Here is a 20739-nt window from a genome sequence, read left to right on the forward strand (position 1 = left end):
GTTCCTTCTCTGGTATTCACGTTTTATTTGTTCATTATAAGACGGTGGGATCACATGACCTCCTCATCCCCATTCTCCATAACAGGACAGGTTTATAATCAACTCCAAGTCCATCTTGGCCTGAAATTAAAATTGTAAAATCAAGTTTTTCAAAAAAAGGAAAACACTGTGTGTGTTGCAGACATTGGAGCAGGGGGTGGGGGGCATTGTTCACAAGCTAATCATAAGTGGGGCAAAGTGAGTCTCTTTATTAAGAAGCATACAACTCTTGATTAGCAGCTCTCGGCACCAGGTGTCACATGTCACAGCCAGAGGTGGCGGAGCCAGTCACGTCTGTCTCAGAATGTCATCACAAGCTCCAGTGGGGGTTCCAAAGTTATCTTCATCCTCAACTATCCCTCACAAAACCCACTTTTCAAAAGCAGAGGAGCTGGAAATGTCAAGCCATCCTCCGAGGCAGCTCCATCAAGGGAGCTGTCCCTGTCTCATTAAGTCCACGCAGACATGACTCAGCACCTCCATCAGCTGTCTGCTAAGAGCATTTCTTGCTGGCTAAAAAGCACCTAGAGCAGAACAATGGGAGGCAACGAAGGGAGATGATTGGAGTCAGGGTGCTTAGTACTCAAAATCAAATCAGCCCTTTTCTCTTCCAGGCAGAAAATAAAAAATTACAGCCAATGGGAACAGAGGAATGTCGTCGCTTAGAACACCTCGCGTCACCCTGTCACCGGCAGTTACGGCGCGCAGCCACTGAGACACTTCATCTGTCTGGGTCACAAAGCAGGGTGACATGCAGGTTAGGGCACGTCTTTCAATCAGCAAGCCCTCAATGAAAACCTACCACACGTGACAGTTTATAGCAGGAGATAAAGATACCGGGAAAACATAGCACTCCTCTCGAAGCTCTTAAGATCTGGAATAAAAAGGCAGGCACATGGTCTTAGAAAAAGGAGAATAAAGCAAATGTTCTACAGAGAAACGACACGTGTCAGAAGAAGACAGATGGGACTCTTAATTCGGACCGCGAGTGGGGAGAGTTCAGTGGTGCCCCCACCAAAGAGATGACAACTCAAGTCATTTCTTATCTTCTCTTGATGGAAGCCTGAAAAGTACACAGATACGTACAGACAGATACAAGGAAGGAAGCCAGACTCTGGGAGTCATGACTGCTCAGTCCTGCAGGCGCTGGAGTGGGACTAGTAGTAGACCTTTTGGCTATTGGAGAATGGAGTCATATAGCTCTGAGAGTCAAGGATGAAGCAGTATAAACTAACCCTGGGGCACAGAGCAAACATGGGTTCAGAAGCATATTGGTATCATGCCATTCTCTGACAAGAACCATGTACACAAACACGCATCTGTAAAAATGAGATTATTTATCCATATGCAATCTTAGATTTTACTTATATGAATCACACACGAAGCCAAGAGATAAATTAGAGCACCGAGGACCGAGGAAGGAGGCTGCTAAGCTAACGTTTTAGGACGTTTTTTGCCCCACAGTCAGTGCAGAGAATTGGGGTTTACGAAGAGGGAAACACGAGGTTCTCTGGCTCATTCTCCTACCACCCACCAATCTCCATCAACATCAGTGACAATGGATGGGGTCATCACCTTATCCCGGTTTTCAAAATCTAGCAAGCTGGAGCCTTCAGTATTCCTCTCCAGTGAAATCTGCTTTAAAATTACTTTAAAAACCGGAAACCTCAATGGAGAGCAGTGCAAAGCTGGCAAGGCAGAGTACACTGTCTATTTCGTCACATGACATTCAGAACTCACCTACTAGGCTACAGATATTTGAATATCTCGATTCTCTTCCCAAGTACCTTAAGGCTCCTTGCTAGCCTGACAATGGCCCTTTTCATCTTCTGACCCTCGCCCTAACTTTTGTCTATGAATTAAAAAAAAATTGAAGCTGTTCAAACACATTGAGTAGGAAAATGGATGGTGAGTGATCCAGTGATACATGCGGGGCAAGACTAACAATAAGTAGCAAGCCATGAAAGGAAGTACTCACAAGCCACAATGGGATAAAGGTTTGATATCCAGAATCCGGCCTCAAGAACTCTCAAAGTTCAAGGAGAAAGTAAATCCTCAGAAAAGGGAAAAATGATTTCAGTAGACACTTCGCCAAATAATGAAATACGGCTCAACAAACAATGACCTTCAAATAGACAAAGCAGTGTGGATATTCTTTCAGTACATTCTACTAGGTCAGATAAAACCAGTGCGAGCTCCTCTGGCTGAGATTCTGAAGAAGTCAGATTTCTGGGGACAGAAAATAGATCGGTGGCTGCTAGGGACTGGGAATAGGGATGGCTGGTGGAGCAGATTGAAAACACTTTGAGAGGGTGTGGAAAATTATCCATAGAATAATAGCCCTAGTTACACTCTCAAATCCATCTTTCAAAACTCTTAGCCTCCATGCGTTAAAATCCTTAATTACATATAAATATACATGAATAAAAAATAAAAACAAAATTTCAAAAGTGCATGACAAGACTTGGCTTTGATTGTAAACCTGGAACGGGGAACGGATTTGCTCACAGACCTTTTTCAATGCCTTTTCTCCACAATCTCCGAAGACTAAAATTGTACCCATCATTTAAAGCCTCAATTGGACATTGCACCTCTGGACGTAGCTGTCTGTTCTCAGTTGGAAGCAATTTCTCTCACTTTGAAATCTCTATAGCATTTCCTCGGGACCTCTTGTACCAGTGACCACTTTCTACCTCATGTAATTATTATCTCAGGATGCGGCTGATCCACAGCAAGACTGTGAACTCCAAGCCAGAGCCCAGGTTCTGCTCACTCTGCAAGGTGCCCAGCACAGAGTCCAGTACACAATGAGTTTTTATGCTGGGCGGGCTGAGGGAGCACATAGTGAAGGCAGAGGTCAAACAGTGGTATAGAAATGGAAGCATATGACCTGTCAGGACTGCCTGCCATGTCTGCCATGTGTCCCCATACAACACAATCTCACAGCTGGCACAAAGCAAGAAAGAGTTGCCATCGACTATATCAGTGTATTCACACATGAAATATTTACTGAGCATTCACACAGAGCAAAGCCTCTATTCATAATTAAAGGTAGATGAATTGATCCTGTCCTCCGAGGGTTTTCATTCTATAGATGATTGACCTTATGTAACAAATTAAATCAATAGGTAAATACTAAGCAATCAATAACCAATTACTGTTTGAATGGGTGTCATAAGGAAATACCGGCAGTCTGAAGGACGCTACATAGGGATATCACTAATTTTTAGCTTCTGGTGTTTGGTGATATAGCAGATGTTTTTTGGGCAGTTAAGTATGAGAGGCAAAGCTTAAAGAAATATATGTGAAGAAGTGAAGGAATAGCTTATCCCGAGATGGAAATGGTGTACAAGGATGTCTGAAAGAAACCCAGGGCATGGAATAAGCAGAATAAGGCTGGAGAGATGAACCCGGGGGTAAAGCTTCCATGCCTGATGATCTTGAGATGCTCTCTGAAATGTGTGTCCTCCAGAGTGCACTATGGCATAGACACACCCAACATGCACATGCGCGTGCGTGCACACATACACACACAAAACATGATCAAAAAAAAAAAAACCCCACAGGAAACATAAAGGCATTGGCATGCCAGAATGCCAGATAAGGATCTGAACACATAGTCTTAGGAACCAGAGGCACTGAAAATGAACTCTGAGAATAGCAAGACCACTACCTGGATTTTCGTCCGCTGAAGTGCTTGATCTAAAATAATTTAAATAGATAACTAGCTGGTTTGTTGTATAAAAAATTGAGTACAGAAAAAGAACGAAGGCATCATCAAAGTATTGCAGAAAAGTCAGTCGAGCAACAATATGGTGGAGCTGGTAGTAAGGTGAGTCGAGGTGGGCAAAATGGACAGAGTCACGTAAACGAAATGGTAAACTGATGAAAAGAGAAAAGAAAGAGACAGTGACTTTGTTCAGTGGCTCTTGTTTCCTCACTTATATCTCCTCACATGGTGGCTGATGGGAGGTACTTCGTGGTGCCTGAATGTGGACTTCAGAGGAAAACTTTCCCAGCTGGGTCCCTCCTTCCACCACCTGGGTTCTAGGAACTGAGGGCGTATGCCTTCACCTACAAAGCCATCTTTGCGGCATGGCTCAGAGGCTCATGAGCCTCAAACATTCCAATTTTACTTATCTGTTTATTTGTTCATTTATTTATTTCTTTCAATTTTAGCATCTTAGTGAGGTTGAGTCAGAAGGAGCTGAAAGATTTTACAGAGACATACCAATTCTCAGAGCTTAAAAAGTTTGCCCAGCAAATCACCAAGACACTTGAACCTCTGCATCAGGTATGTTGTGCCTATTTTGCTCTCCATCCTTCATGCAAAACAATAATAGTAATGGCATTATCCATGAATCATAGCAAATAGCAAAAGACTTTCAGACAGAAAACAAGCACAGGGGAGTCCTGGTGGTGTAGAACAAAGGAGCTGCATCTCTGTTGCTCACTTTGTGTCCTGTGTTAATAGATGCCTCGGTCTTCTGCAATTATACTAAAATTATAAGAGAAAATGTCAGAACTGACTTGGTGTCCTCCAGGACAGAAGGAGTAGTAAAGAACACCGGGACCTGGTCTGCATCCAGCAACTGAGTGAGAAGGCGCTGCTGGCTCCCTTTGGCTCCTAGAACACGGATAACTAAAAAAAACACTTAGAAAGAACACAGGTCCTTTCTGGGCTGAGGTTTATCAAAAACGGAAATGAGGCCGCCTGTAATCAAAGAACCTTTCAATGCAAAAGTCTCAATCAGAACCTCAGCACAAGGAACAGTTGGTACTTACTCATCTACCATCTATTGACTGAATGATGTCTAATTCCTGGCTCATCCAACGGAGCATCTGTTGCCTGTTGTTGATAACAGAAAACTTTCAAACATATTATCTCTTGAGATCTCTATAACAAGTCTGCTATGAAGGCATAACCAGTATCTTCTTCATTGTCCTGATAAGTATAAATGCCCATTGGGTTTCCATCCACGGGAGCTGAAATCATGTTCATGGTCACACTCATCCCTACATCCAAATACAAAAGTAAGGTACAGACCTATTAGTTGCTTGCTTTTTGATGCAATGTAGTTTTCATTAAGGATCCCATTCTATAGATACGAACCCACTATCTGAAGCTTTTAAAAATACTACAGCAATAGGAACAGCAAAAGAAAAGTTGATATGATTGCTCACATTCAAAATCCAAACACTTGGGAAGCTACGACAGGAGGGCTGTCCTGACATTTAGACTAGTCTGGAGAGCACAGTGAGTTTTAGGCCATCCTGTGATACTGAGAGAGACTGTGTCTCAAAGGGGAAAAAAAACTGCATGCACAATAGTAAAATCACCTTGGTGAAAAGCTTAATAGTTATTCAAAGGTTAAAAAATGAAGTTTTTTTCATGCCCAGCCTGGCAATTCTCTTTCTTGGTAAATAACCGAGAGAAATAAGAGTGCATGTCTACATGGAAGCTTAAACAAATGCCCATAGCCATAGCAACATTATTCTTTATAGCCACAGAACAGAGACAACGTTCTTGTCTATCAAAGACAAATGGATAAAAGGAAGAATATTATCTGCTAATAAAAAGTTGTGAAGCATGGATTTACTTCAGAGACCTTTCATTAAGTGAAAACATTGTACTATATGAACCTATTGCAAAAGTCACCTAGAGTATGATTCCATTTATGAAAGGATCCTGAATAGGCAAATCTATAGAGATATAAATTAGATTAAATTAGATTATTGAAAAGGGTTCTAAAATTAGACTGTGGTGGGAACTCTCAGATTAACATGTCTGATTTTATTGTTTATAACATAGAGCACTTATGGCGAAAATTTATATAATATCCTGAGTAGACAAATGGTTTGGAGTCCAAGAGGTCAAAGAGCAATGGTCTTGGCAAAAGTATGATTATTTTTTTTTATTGACTCTCTATGTGTCCATGGCTGAATCACTGAACCTCTACAAGCCTATATTGCCTCTTCAGGATAATACTGTATTTCACAATATTTTCCTAAGGATCAAACATTTTTGAACTGAAAAATACTTAATTATGTTATTTATCACTTCGATAACTAGTGAGTAGAAAATAATGTGAATATCTCTGGCCCATGTTAAAAAAAAAACCCAATGTTAAATATATTTGTCGCAATGGAGAAAGAAATTCAGGAAAGCTAAGAGATGAAGAAAAAAGTAGTCATTTGTTTAACTCATACATAATCAATGTCTACAGAAACTGAAAATGCTGACAGTTGGCTGAGCAAACTCTGCAGTATGATTTTTGTCTACATAGTACAAAAACAACCAACCGAACAAACAAAAACAAAACAAACTAGAAGACTGCCTGTAATCAAAGGAAATGTTTACAAACATAAATTAAGTCAGGCAAGAATCTCAGTAGTTTGGAGACCAAGTACCCCAAATTAGAAATGTTGATGAACAAAAATTAGGGCACTTCTAAGTGTTTGCTTAGTTAATATTTGATTTCAAGAACTTACTACATACTTAACCAGTAGCCACAGTTGTAGTACAGAAAAATCAATAGGCATAACTCTTCTTCCTCCCAGAGCATCTCAGTAAGTAGCCTACCAAGATAATAACATGGAGTCAGAAATGATTTCTGGACTAGGACTTCTTAGCAGCGAAGCTTAGCGGGAGGAACTATGGTTGACACTTTAAGACTTGCCACCACTGCACCAGGGTGGCCATCCTGAGTCAACCATGCGGTTCTCACTCTTTTCCACTTCTGAAGACTAACTCAGTCTTCATTTTCAATGATAAGTACCATAGAAGTGTGATTCATTAGGACAATAAGTAAAGTTATGTTGAGTGGGAAAAGCAACAGCAATGTTGTTCTGTCTCCTAAAGATAGCGCCAACAGGTTCTATAGCCATGTGCATGCTAGCAGCCCTGAGGAAACTCAGTGGGGTTTAAAAGGAACACCTCCAAGGGGAAAGAAGACAAAGGCAATGATTCCAAGGTTGTGGGGGAAGAAATTGGGGGAGGGGCTGAAAGAGTGGTAAGGAGAAGGATCCGAGTGGGTGATTACTTTCAAAATTGTGTAAAATTCTCGAAGAAGTAATTAACATGTTAAACAAAAGAGATCATGAAGCTAGAAGGAAAAATAGTATCAACTATGGAGGAGCTGGAAGGGAGGAAGCAGGGGTTGAATTTGACCAAAACACATTATATATGTTTATGATATTCTCAAACAATCAATTTGAAATAGAAAATGGGGATAAAGGGAGGAGGGCATCCTAGCGAAGGTCTGTAATTTCATGTTTTTGCCTGTCTGCCTCTGTGGTGGGCTATTAATGCGGCTGGGAAAGACAGAAGGGGGATAATTTGAAGCATGAATTTGCCCATTTCTACAGGATTAATTCTTTCGAAGAAGGCAATTTGAAAATGCTGACAACTTGATAGCTGGATCAAAAAATCTGAAAAATTAACAATTGGAACAAAGCAGTGTTTCCCAACTTGAAGAAACAGCTGATGAAGTCTTGTAGTCTTCTGCTTTACCATAACTGGTTTAAAACTGGGAAACTGGGAAAAAAAAACTGGGGGGGAAACTGAATATCACATTAGCAAGTGTAAGTGTAGGCTATTTCCACACTGGTTTCCGTAAGCATAGCACCTTACTTTCTGAATGAATATTTCAGGTTTTCCATGTTACCAGTTTTAAGCATCCTAGGAAAACCCAGGTGTGAAGGTATCTTTGTTTCTTTTCTTACCAAAAGCTTCATGTCAGGGTTAAAAGGATGGGTTCTGGGAACATCTTTGACGCAAAGAACAAGGTGTCCTGTGCACAGCCATCTCAGTCATCAGCCATGTCCTTGCGTATGGCTCGTCATGACCTGAAGGCACTAGCTAGAACTGTACTCATCGACGTTTGACAACTCCAGGACTTAGAAAAGAAGCTCCTTACTTTTGTTTCCACTTTAAATTTTAAATTAGCATTTACCTTATTCTAGGTAGTCAACATATTATGTTTTCTCTATTTCCATTCAATTCTTTTTTTTCTTTTTAATCCTGAGTGTACTTTCTGTCTGTAGAATGTCTTTTTATTGCAAAAATCTCCTTGCATTGTGATGTCATTAATCTTTCCACATATCTGTATTTTCTTAATTTTCACTTGTCATAGAGACCGTAGCATTTTTAAGCGTTTATTGTTTTGTGTGGGTGAGTGTTTTGCCTGCATGTATGTCTGCACCACATCTCCTGTCTGGTACCCACAAAGACCAGAAGAGAGCAATGGGTTCCGAGAACTGGAGTTTCTAGAGCAGCATGTGCTGCCATGTGTGTGCTGGGAGTGAAAGCCAGGACCTCGGGAAGAGCAGCCAGTGCCCTGAACTGCTGAGCCATCTCTCCAGCCCTAGTTTAGAATAATTGGATGCCCCACTAACGACTTCCAAATCATTACTTTGCCAAAAATATCGAATGATTTTAACTTTGATGATATATTTATGAAAACATTTTTTAAACCAATCCCAACTTCATACAAATATTTGATTCCACTATAATTAGCAATTTAAGCCTTCACATTTGAATGTTTAATACAATTGAGTTTAGATTGGATATAAACTTTAAGGCAGAAATTTTATTTTGAATAAAATTATCAAAATATCCAAATAAATCTTTTGTTACAGATGAAATGATACCCGGGGCACTAACAAACACGGAGCTAGCTTCCTTTCTTTTTGGATTTCTGATTTGACTTCAGTTTGGGCTTCTGAAGTGTTCCACTCAGGAATTCATCATAAAACCGATTTACTTTAAAATACAGCATTTCTATGCATTTTATGTTAAAAGAGTTAATTAAAGATCTTGTGCATCATAGTGAAGAAAACCCAAGTCTTCCCCAATCCATTTTCAATATAATATTAGCACAAATATTTAATTACTAGATGGATAACACCAGGACACTGCTCAAATCATTCAGTAAATTCTCACTTCATTGATAGAAATGGTCAGAACATCTATATTATTCTCTGGACCCTAGCTACTTCCTTTTCAGCCCACTTTTTACTCTCTAACTGCTGAAGCTCCAGCAACATTACAGAGTGAGCCCATGCCTCAGGGAATCTCTTCACAGTTGATGGTCCACTGCTATCCCCTACACATTGCATACAGCAGATGTTTATCATCCTTCAACTTTTAAGAGAAGAACGGTGTCATCTTCTGTAAATCCTTCTTTACTGGGTACCACACAAGAAAAAGTATGATTGCAGCCAACTTTCCAACTAGATGATGCTCTATAGATGGCCACTGTGAGACTGTTATAAATTCTTTACTTACTTCATTTTTTCCAGTCTCAACCTATTCCCCAAACTGTAAGCACCCTAACCCCAGAGAAAATTCCTGCTCTCCTAACCAGTAGAAATAAGCAGAATTTCTGCATATAATCACACAGTATTAATGAATGGATAGATGAGTAAATGAATCAATGGGTCAATACAAAATGCCTTATTTGTTTGTCCACTTCCATGATACACAGCTTTGTGTCACGAGTGCCCTGAAAACACTTGAGGAACAGGTGTTTCATCAAAAAATTTCAGCCTGTCCAGAAGTAGAGAGGAAGGAACCCCAAAAGGTAAGCGTTCACAGATTAGGGTGCACAGATATTTGGTCTATTTCTATTAGTAACAAGACAATATAATAAACAAAACAAAGCAGGAACTTACATTGTGGGAAAAAGTATTATGTGTTTTAAAATGAATAGGTGGGATACTGGGAGACTGAGTTCTTAGGACTCAAGAGGGTTTATGCTTGACTTGATGCTGGGGTTTCACTTTGTGAAGCTTCCCAGCCTACCTACCTGTGAATAAATGGATGACCATCTCTCCAGCTCATTTGTGTGTGTGTGTGTGTGTGTGTGTGTGTGTGTGTGTATGTATGTGTGTATGTGTTTGTGTGTGTGTATGTGTGTATGTGTGTGTGTGTGTGTGTGCACTTGCCAAGTCCAGGTGACAGTTATGCTAGCTGATTTGTTGCAACATGTAAAAAAATTGACAGCTTCTGAGAAGCATAAACCATTCCAATTCCATCAGAAATAACCTAGAACTTGGAGTGAAACCACAACGAAATTTCAAAAATTCACACCCGATCACTGCCAAAGTCTGCAGAAAGAGGCTGGCATTTTTAGAATGAAAAGAATTTTCTAGAACTATACACTTACTGGGAACTAAAAAGAAAGTATGTTTCTGAGCTGCATGCTAAACTCTGCTTATTGAGGCTCTACCGTCTTGGAGGAAGAACAGCGCCTCCATTAGTTGGGTGAAAAGGAAAAGCCCTGCACTGTGGGTAGCATCTTTGAGTCGGCCCTGGAGAGATCAAATGGCTAGCTAACCTGAGAGCACCCCTGTAGCATCCTGAAGCTAACAGCCCCACCGCCATATAAACCCGCAGGGTTCATCCTGAGATACCACCCATGTATTCAACTGCCCGTGTCTTCTTGCTCAGAACTTCTATCCTTTGGAAAATGTTCACAAACTTGAAAACATTATCTTCAATTTGAATGAAAACAAAAGAAAAGAAAAAGAAATATGCTGTCTGTGTCTTAAGAAGAGGTCGGCGAAAAATTTGAAAGAGAATTTGCATCATAAATACACATCTATGCTTTCTGTTTTTTTCAGTGGTGGGGAATTACTTTCCAAATGTGTTTTTTAGGTCTTCAGTTATTGACAGGTTACCTTTGGTTGGCATAGTTTAAAAATAAAATATCTTCATTGAAAGAATCCAGTATTAGCAACACATTTAGATGCTGTGCTTCTCAAGCAGAAACGCTGCCTTACTCCTCACTAATTGTAGTGAACTTAGAGCAATTAAATCACTTTACTGAACCTGGAGTACCTTATGGGTGAAGACAGAAGGAAACATGCCTCTAGCCCAACAGTGCTGATTAACATAACATTATATACACTGTACTTCTTTTAATGTTTTTTCCTTTATCTTCCTTTCTTTCAATCATACACACAAACTCACACGCACACACACCATAGAACTGTTACCCATTTATAGACTATTGAAAGAGATTTAAAGTCTTGTTTATCTTAGCATGATCCCCTTTTTCTTCAATGATTAAATATTTCAGTATCCTAGACTGTCTCACGGTTCTTGCTGCCATCATCAGATATCACTGCATTCTGGATGAGACAAAGAACATTTTTAATACCATGATATTTAAGCTATAAATGTAGGATAACGAAGCCGTTGCTTTAATGAAGCAACTAAGAACAATAGCTTTGTCTTCTCTTTTCTCCGAAAGCCCCTTAGCATCTCAGTGACCTTATACATAATGAGAGGGAGGGATTCCTCCAACACTTCCCTCTACTAATTATTCCAATGCCATTTCCAAGTTTTCAACATTCTCCAGACAAGGCTACATTCCCTGTCTAGACCCCAGGAGAAACTGAGTTCATACGGAACCTTCCTCAATACATTACCTCCAGGAAACACTGCCCAGCATCAAGTACACGCAGTAGCAGATTGCTTTTGCTTCTAAAAACGCGAACATGCGAAAGATGATCCGGGGTCCTACGCTGTCCCCAGCTGTCACCTCTTCCATCAGGTTCGCCAAGGCCATGAAAAGCTCTAGGGACTGTCAATCTCTGCTGTTTATCTCCTCCGGAGGGAAAGTGTTCCTGACTGACAGAACCTTTCCACTAGAGACAGGACAACTCTCACAACTGGAGGGGCAGACAATGTCAGGGAACTCCTGTAACAGCTACCAGATAAAGAACTTTCTATCATTTTTAACGTAAGAAGGAACAAGAATGTTTAAAGGGGGAAAAAAACTGGAAAGATTCAATTGTTCAAAAAGGAAACCAGACAGGGCAAAGCTTCTGGTAAATGTGAATATTTGAGTGTAGCTAAAATGGTTTCTGAAATTTGAAAAAAGTATGAAGATAGATTTACATCAAATCTACAAATGTGTTAGTAAAAGACTATCTTTTTACCTCTATTTTTAATTTGCATTTTGATCTCTCTCGCACTTTTCCTCTTTCTCTTACCTCTTTCTTCATTCTCCTCCCTCCCTTTTCTTTCATCTACCTTTATCTTGAGGGAACAGTGAAAAATTCTGGAGAGGCACTTAAAATCAAACCATGGATGTCAAAATATCCAGCAGAAGAGAAATTCAATTTTCTCTAGGAGAGCAAATAAGTCAAGAGTCCAAAGAAAAGTAGAAGAAATTAGAAGGGGCAAATTAATGTTTTCTCTTGGAACAAAAAGAAAAACTCGGTTCATTAATCAGCATTTGAACAGCCTGAATACCCAGAGAATCCAGAGAAAAACATACATGCATTTTAAACTAATCTGTTGATGTGTCTGAGCCATAAGCAAGACTGTGGTGAACAATGGTTGCTTCTCCAAGTGAAATAGGACAAATTAAACTACCAAGAATAATAGTTAAAAGTAGATGTAAGATGCTTGGGAATAATAGTATGTATGTCTATGTTGCTTCAAAACACAATAAAGTTTGTTGTCCTTAAGTTGACTTGTATGCACACTAGAATTAAAGCACAACTATAACAAATTAATAAATGGTGATATTGATATAGGAAAGTTACAAGTTGCTAATGGGCACACACTTGTGTCTTCCGTGTCCTCGGAAGTATATGCAATCTCCCTTTAGCCACTCAAGCAGGAAGGCAAAGAAAGGCAATTCTGAACACTGGCTCCTGGGGGGTTGTACAGCAGATACTAGGATGTAAGGGTTGTGGTTCCTTCATTTTTTTAATGCATCTATTTTCTATGTCTTTCAAACACAAAGTGCAAGAATCATGTTGTTGCTTTGGGTGTAAATCTGTTTTGTTCCCTGAAGAATTTAATCAGTTAAAATGAAAAGAAAAGTTTTAAACCATATAATAGAAACAGGCAGAAACAGGTCTGGCAGCAAGTTACCACTAAAGCTAAGCCTGGGAGCTTCCAAATGGATTGCAATGGGGGAGATACCTCCCAGACCACTCTGCAGAAAGCGGAGAGAAGATGGAAGTCATGGCAATTTAAAGGGCACAACCATTCTTATGAACCCAGCCTTCCCATCTACAACCATAGGCACTTGTAACCTCCCTCCAAAAACCGGGGTTTCTTATAACTAACATGGTCATAGGAGGAAAGAATCAAGTCATTTTTCCAAACATAAAATTATCACTGGGACACAGACGCTCTTTATTTGCAGAGTAAGCGTCAAACCAATCAAGTAGGGCACTCAATTCTCTTCTAAGTCTACGTAATAGTCATCCATAGGAAGTAAATGGAATTTGAAAATAAGTAGCCAAGTGTTTCAAAATACAAACGCAGCCCGGACATAAAGGAGGGGTGAGATCTGCTCTCAGGCAAACTTTAGAGATGGGGTGGAATTCTCTAACTCCAAATGACCTTTAGGACTAAGAATAAAATGGAATGATATTCTTCATGCATTCTCTAAATGTTTGAACAAAATTGCATAGAAACGAAGTGTTCAGTATGTGCAGCCGTGGGCAGCAGAGACAGGACTGAATGTCACAAGTACATTTGAATGCAGAGTGTTTGAAAATGCAACCTTGTGTAAAACGAGGTCTTTGAGTCTGGTAGCAAATTGAATTTCTGGAAAAAGTTGAAAGAATCATTGCAGGGAATTAAGAATATTATATGTCTGGTCAGTTTTTGGTGCCTGATGATTTTATTACCTATTTGTAACTTTAAAAAAATAAATTTATCAAAGTAATAATTTTGTCTTAAATAATAAAAATATTTATTTTTAAATAACAATAAAAACATTGAAGAAGAATTCAAGATATAAGAAAATGGAAATGGCTCCTATGCTCATGGATCAATAGAATTAATTTAGTAAAAATGGCCATCCTACCAAAAGCAATCTACAGATTCAATGTAATCCCCATCAAAATTCCAACACAATTCTTCACAGATCTTGGAAGGAATTTTTTCAGCTTCATATGGAACCATAAAAGACCCAGATTAGCCACAAACAATCCTGAATAATAAAAGAACTATGGAAGATATCAATATCTCCAACTTCAAGATTTACTACAGAGCTGTAGTAATAAAATAACAAGATATTAGTACAAATCAGTGAAATTTATCAGTCAATGGAATCAAACTGAAGACCTAGTCATAAATCCACATACCCATTGACGACTGCATTTTCATAAAGAAGCCAGAAACACACACTGGGAAAAAGATAGCATCTTCAACAAATGATGCTGGTCAAACTTGATATCTGCATGTAGAAGAATGCATATAGATACATACTTATCACCCTGCCAAAAATATCAACTCCAAATGAATCAAATATCTCAACACAAAACCAGGTACAGAGAACCCGAGAAAAAAGAAAGTAAGGAATAGCCTTGAAGTCATTCACAGGAAAAAGAAAAGACTTTCTGAACGGAACACCAACAATGCAAACACTATTTCCACAATTAATAAATGAGACTGAAAAGCATCTGCCTGACAAAAGACCCCATCATTCAGACAAGATCAATTAAGCCTACAGAGTAGGAAAGATTTTCACCACCTGGACACCTGATAGAGGGCTAATATCCAAAATATACAAAGAACTCCAACTAGATAGCAAAAAATAAATAAATAAATATGAATAAATAAATAAATATAAATAAATAAATAAATAACCCAATTCAAAACAGGGAACAGATCTAAACAGAGAATTCTCTAATGGGGAAACTCAAATGACTGAGAAACACTCAGGAAATGTTCAACATCCTTAATCATCAGGGAAATGCCAATCAAAACTTCTTCAGGGTTCCACCTTACAGCTGTCAGAATGACTAAGATCAAAAGTGACAGCTCATGCGGCTGAGGAGGTAGAGTAAGGGAAGCATGCATCTGCTGCTCGTGAGAGTGTAAACTTGTACAGCCAAAATAATCTGATGCATGAATAACAGAAACCCAGAGACAAATTGGGGTTCAACCTGAAGACCAGAAAAGCAAAGCAGCCAACCACTGGCTCTTCAAATAATTTTTAATGTAAAAATACTATATGGCCCTCCAGAAAGAAAACAGAGTTTTTTAAAAAAAATACTTATTTGAAAATTTTGGACAGCATATTTTTATTACGTTTACCTCCTGCTCTTCTCCCTAACTTCTCTCAGATCCATCTCACCTCCCTACCAAGCCACAACTTCATGTTCTCTTTGGTTTGGGTTTGGTTTTACTACAGCTCACTGGCTCCAAGTTACGCCGCCTATATGGTCATAGGTATGGAGCAGTGATCCACTGTGTCTTGGTGACCTACCAGGAGTCTAGAAGAACTGACTCTCTGAGAGGTGTGGACTGGACATAGCTTCTCCGTTAGAGACTGCCCCTCACGAAGCTCTTCCCTCTCTGTGTTAGAACGTTGCCTGGCTTGATCTTGTGCAGGTAGTAGCTACAGTTGCTCTAAATTCATGAGGACAGTGACCCTAACATGTCCCAAAGACACTAAAACAAAGCTTTCAAAAGCACACACTTCGCTTCCCAATATATCTTTTCAGTTCCGGTTGTTTGTTTATGACTTAAACAGTCTCATGTAGCCCAAGCTTGCCTCAAATCTCAGTGCTGCTAAGTAACCAAGGATGACCTTGAAATTCTGAACTCTTTGCCCCTACCTTAAGTAGTAGGATTACACGCATGATCCACCATGGTTATTTTATGTGGCACAGGGGATCAAATTTAGGGCTTCATGCTTGCGAGGTAAGTACTGTACTCACTGAGCTGAATCTCTGGGCTCATTAGCATGGCTTCACACTTGCTTCATGGATGCTTCACACGACAGCATTCTCAGCTGAGGCGTCTTCCCCATTACAATCATGAACACACACAACTACAGATCCCCATACAAGATAGGGTCCTTCTGACTTGAATGGAAGACAGCCACAGACGCCCTCCTGAGGAGCCAGTGACTGTCCATAGCTGCTGAAGAGGGCATATCATTTTCTCTAAAAGTTTAGCTGGGGGACTAAGTGGGAAAATGACGGGAAAGGAAAGGGGGTGCCAGAGAGAAACAGAGGGTGAATATAATCAGAATTTATCATTAATATGTATGAAACCATAAGACAATAAAAAAATTCTTTCTCGGGCATTCTGAAAGGTTTGAGAGTTTCTCTGTGTCCTTGTGGCACCGAATCTAGTGCTTAGGTTCTTTTTTTTTTTAATCTTGGAAAATATACTTTAATTTCCTTCAAAGAAGTATCACCCCATTTTCACATTGGACTCAACCATATAAAAATGATCAAACCCATGATCTTCACAATTAAAGTCATTGATATAATTGTTATTAAAGACTGATTAATTAGATAAGAAATATATATCCCAGGTGTGCCCATGATATATAGTATTCTTTAATTTAAAACAAAGAAAGTGTGTAGAAGACATGGCTGAGCAGGCAGAGGCAGTGGTGTGTGGACCTGTCATTCTGAGCTTGCTCCTCAGATCTTGGGAGAGAATTTATGCAGAGAGATGTCCTCTGATCTTTATATACCTGCCCTATGATGGATGTGTGTGTATAGACACACATACACACACACACACACACACACAAAGAGGGGGGAGGGAGAGAGAGAGAGAGAAAGAGAGAGAGAGAGAGAGAGAGAGAGAGAGAGAGAGAGAGAGAGAGAGAGAGAAAGGAGAGAAAGTGAGTAATAATCTGGTTGGGATCTACTACTGCTTTGGCTAGTTGATTGACTTTGGTTTTAGTTTGCTCATTTATTACCTTCAAATCTTATTTATCTACTTGCATGTTTAGGCCTTTGGGCTGCACCTATGTCTGTGAACAGCATGTGTGCACAGTGTCTGCAGAGACGAGAAGAGGTGGGTCAGAGTCCCTGGAACTAGAATCAGAGATTGTTGTGTGTCGCCCTGTGTGTGTTAGGAACCAGGTCCTCTAGAGGAGTAGCCAGTAATCTTAACCACTGAGGTAAGGAAGAGCACAGTGACAGGAAGTGGTGATGTAATTCTTAACAGCGTCAAACAGCTCACGGAATAACTCTCAGAACTTGAACCCATGTCTCAATCGTTAGGAAACCACAGGGTTTCCACTTACTTATTTCATACTGTGTACGTCATGCCCTACAAATCATCAGACCATAAATTTCAATAAAACTTAATAAAGTGAATGTGACTTCCGTTTCCAGAACAAGGTCCTAGGATGACAATGCCATATAAAGAAAAGATGAGGGAGCTAGGGATATGTGCTGTGGGGCGGGGTCAGAGCACTTGCTAGAAAACAAGAAAATCTGAGTTCAAATCTCTAGCGCCCACAGGCAAAGCCAGGCATAGCAATATCCCCTGGAGTCTGGTGCTCAGGGGTGAAGACAAGCAGATCTCCTCCCAAGAGCATCTCCGTGAGCTACATGCTGCACATTGGTCAACTTCTAGATTCTTTCATCAATTACAAGGCTGTAGTTCCTCTTTCAAGGACATGGGTGCAAATTTAGCCTTGTATGTGAGCCATCATTATCTGTGTTGACTTTGAAACAAAAAATACACTTCCATACATCTTGAGTGTGTCCACAAATTTTGGGGAGATAATGCATTACCTATTTTTAATAAGATCTACATAAAAATAATTTTGATATAGTAAAATTTTCAAGTTCACCACCCTGGACGCTATTTTCAGTTTCTCTCCAAACCTGGAGTCAAAGGGTTCAACCAAATATTTCTTCCTACTCTGAGGCAGCTTTAGCAGTTCAGCTTTCTACCATGCAGCTAAGGGGAACAAACCAAAGAAGAGTGACCAGACGAAGTGACAGTTTCCCTTTGAATCCCTGTAAGCGGGAACTCCTTCCAGCCCATAGTGGGAATGCCGAGAGCTCTAACAAGCTAGGAGGAAAATGCTGAGGTTGGAAATGAGCATCACAGTGATTTTTTTTCCATCTAAAGAAAATGGTCTGGAGGGAAGGGTAAAGACGTAACTGCTTAAGTGGACTGCACAGAAACCAGCAGGCAGTTCTTCAGTCATGAGCGAGGGACCCCCTCGCAATGGTATCCCACTACTCTTCGCATCACAGCCTTCTCTGTGCATCGTTTATATTCTGGTGGAGCCCAAGCTAACTGTATTTAACAAGAACAACAGGAGCCTTAGGAACTGAAGCATGAGAGGAGACTGCAGTTATGCTGAACACTAGCTGTGTGGACTTAATTTATTTAGCCACATGGGACTTGAGTCTCTATTGGAAAGGAGGGAGCTACAACAGCCATGATCTTGTATGAGAGCCAAGTGATCCTGAGTGTGTAAAGTGTAAACTGCTTTTAATGTAAAGGAGTTATATTACTTCTAAGATGACCATGTTTAATTATGTTGTCACTAACGTAATTATCCAAGCTTTAATTATGCTTGTTTTTATTAGTGTTGTGGTTACTATTATTATTAGAATGAAAACATTTCTTCCTCAGTTTTTGAAGGTATGAAGAAAGCAGAGTTCACCTACCAGGAGACCACATTCTGAAATCAGGATTTTCTACCTTGAAGGCTACTTCACTGTGCAGGAACCTCACTGTAGGACAGTGAATTTGGGGTCCAGAGTGCCAAATCCCTGACTTGTGTCCTGAGAATATAGAGTACTCTAGAGTACTCTGCGCTTTGTTGCTTATGTTACTGTGTGCTTCCAATAAGAGGAGAAACTGGTGCACAGAGAGCCTCCTGGAAGACCAATCAGTGTGTCCGTCCACATCCCATCCCTGTCCACGGTGATGCCTTCATGCTACGGCATTGACTGATCTCTCAAGGTCGCCATGATCCCTTTTATCCCCAGAGCCAGTTGCCCCTTTCATTTTTGTCAACAACGCTTCCTCTTTGTTGCTGTCCCTCCAATGAGGAAGTGCGGCACAGACACAGACACAATACACCTCTTCATAAGGAAGGCATGAGTGTGTGCCAGATGGGCCGAGGGGATTACAACATGTTTCCTCTCCCATGGTGACTCAATGGGGCTGGTATGAGAACTCATCTTATTCAAGCGGGCAGCTTCCCCTGATAGAATTATGAGTCACAGTTCCTGGGGAGAAAGTGCACATACCCACAACCTTGGGGGGAAAAAGGGGATCTTTGGGTGAACACATAAAGGTCGCTCAGAAAAGCAGCTCCGCCAGGACAACTGGGCAGGCAGCTGACCTCACAAGCTTCTGGAAGCTTTGATCTCTCCACAGCAGTGGCGATGGTTGGCGCTCAGTTTGACTTTCAGGTGTGGCACTTGACGCTCTAATGGGAATCATTAGTGTGGCTTTAAAGAGGGCCAACAGGAAACTGTCCAATTTGAGTAGAGGGGTTTCCAAGAGTTTAGGGAAAAAATGAATAAATCTATGCCTTCAAGTACCTTAAAATACAGAGAGGGGTGGTCATAGAGGAAAGGAGAAAGAAGAAGAAAGAGAAGGGAGAGGGGGAGAGGGAAGAAGGTTGGAAAGAAAAAAATGGCAGGGGAAGAGAGGCTAAGAAGAGGTTCAAAGGCAAATGACAGGAAAGTGGTACAGTGAGTGAAGTGCGCTGATGGGGTGTTAGCAGATGATGGGAGATGCCAAAGCAATGCTAATGGGGTACAGAAGAGTGATGGGCAGGGCCATTTTAACTTCAAACGGTCAAGGAAAGCCTCTGCGAGAAGATGACAGTCAATCAGGACTAAGTCAAATGAAAATAAATTATAGTCTGGGGTTTTCATCACCATATTTAAGAATCACTACACCAAGTTCCCTCCAATCAAACAGATACCCAATAGATGCCGGCATATTCGTGTGGCTCAGCTGTACGCTAGCACATCCCAGTTGAATCGCAGGCCTGGTTAAAATACAGCCTTTCCTCTGTGAAGTCCCACAGGGCCCCACAAGTTTAGATATGATCTGTTCTTTCAGCTGTACTCTGTCCTAGTTACACCCTGTCTTTAGAGTTATTTTTGGTTTCTAATACAATGCTCTGAGTGGCATAGAAAAACTGAAATGCACCCAGCAACGATGATCAGGATGGTAGGAGGGCTGAAATTCATGCCAAGTGAAGAAGAGTTGAAGGTACATATTGCAGAACACAGGGGTCATGGTTACATAATGCTGATTTAACACTTCCAAAGGGTTCTCAAAGAGAATAGCCATTAAAGCAATGATAGTCAAAGTGCAGCCCATGGTGTTCATAGGAATTATACGTAGGGATCGTTATTAAAATTAGGATCCCTGGGGTCCCTGTGTAAAAACCAAAGAACCTGTGCTTTTAGGTATTTTCTTTTTCAATCATGAGGCTAAATCAAAGAAATATATGAAAATGACAGACTATTTCAGTCCTATGTGCAAGATTTTTTTTATAAAAATTTGATGAATCAAAAAAATAAAACAGTCTGCAATTATATGTTCACTAGGTAGAGCAAACCTGGGTGATGATTAGAAGCAATTTAGAGATGAGAGGAGGCATCAAAAGATGGGCTTTGGAACACCCAGCCTCATACCTCTGCTTACGTGGGATCTAGGACCATGGTTACTAAGTTTAGTTACTCAAACTCACTAAATATCTTGGTTGTATCCTCTTGCAAAGTCATATCCAAAGAAAGAAAGAACCTACCAGCAAATCCTATGTTGCCTATGTAGTTTAGATGCAGTTTGATTGAAAGCATCGATTTGGTTTGGTTTTTAGCATCCCCCTGGACTGCTTATGAATGAGTCTTCTTTGGTGCTGGTACAAGTTTGGAAACTAGGTCTTGCTAGATTCCTGCTATTTCCTCCATAGGATTTAA

General features: G+C 40.3%; 1 protein-coding gene across 6 annotated transcripts in view; it reads right to left on the reverse strand.

Moving 5' to 3' along the window:
- The window catches only part of Il1rap (interleukin 1 receptor accessory protein), a 139159-nt gene that overhangs the window by 74508 nt on the left and 43912 nt on the right, over positions 1–20739 (reverse strand). The gene's annotated exons all lie outside the window — the stretch shown is intronic.

The sequence above is a fragment of the Myodes glareolus genome, chromosome 2 (genome assembly GCF_982192425.1).
Source record: "Myodes glareolus chromosome 2, mMyoGla1.1, whole genome shotgun sequence".
In the NCBI taxonomy this organism is placed as follows: domain Eukaryota; kingdom Metazoa; phylum Chordata; class Mammalia; order Rodentia; family Cricetidae; genus Myodes; species Myodes glareolus.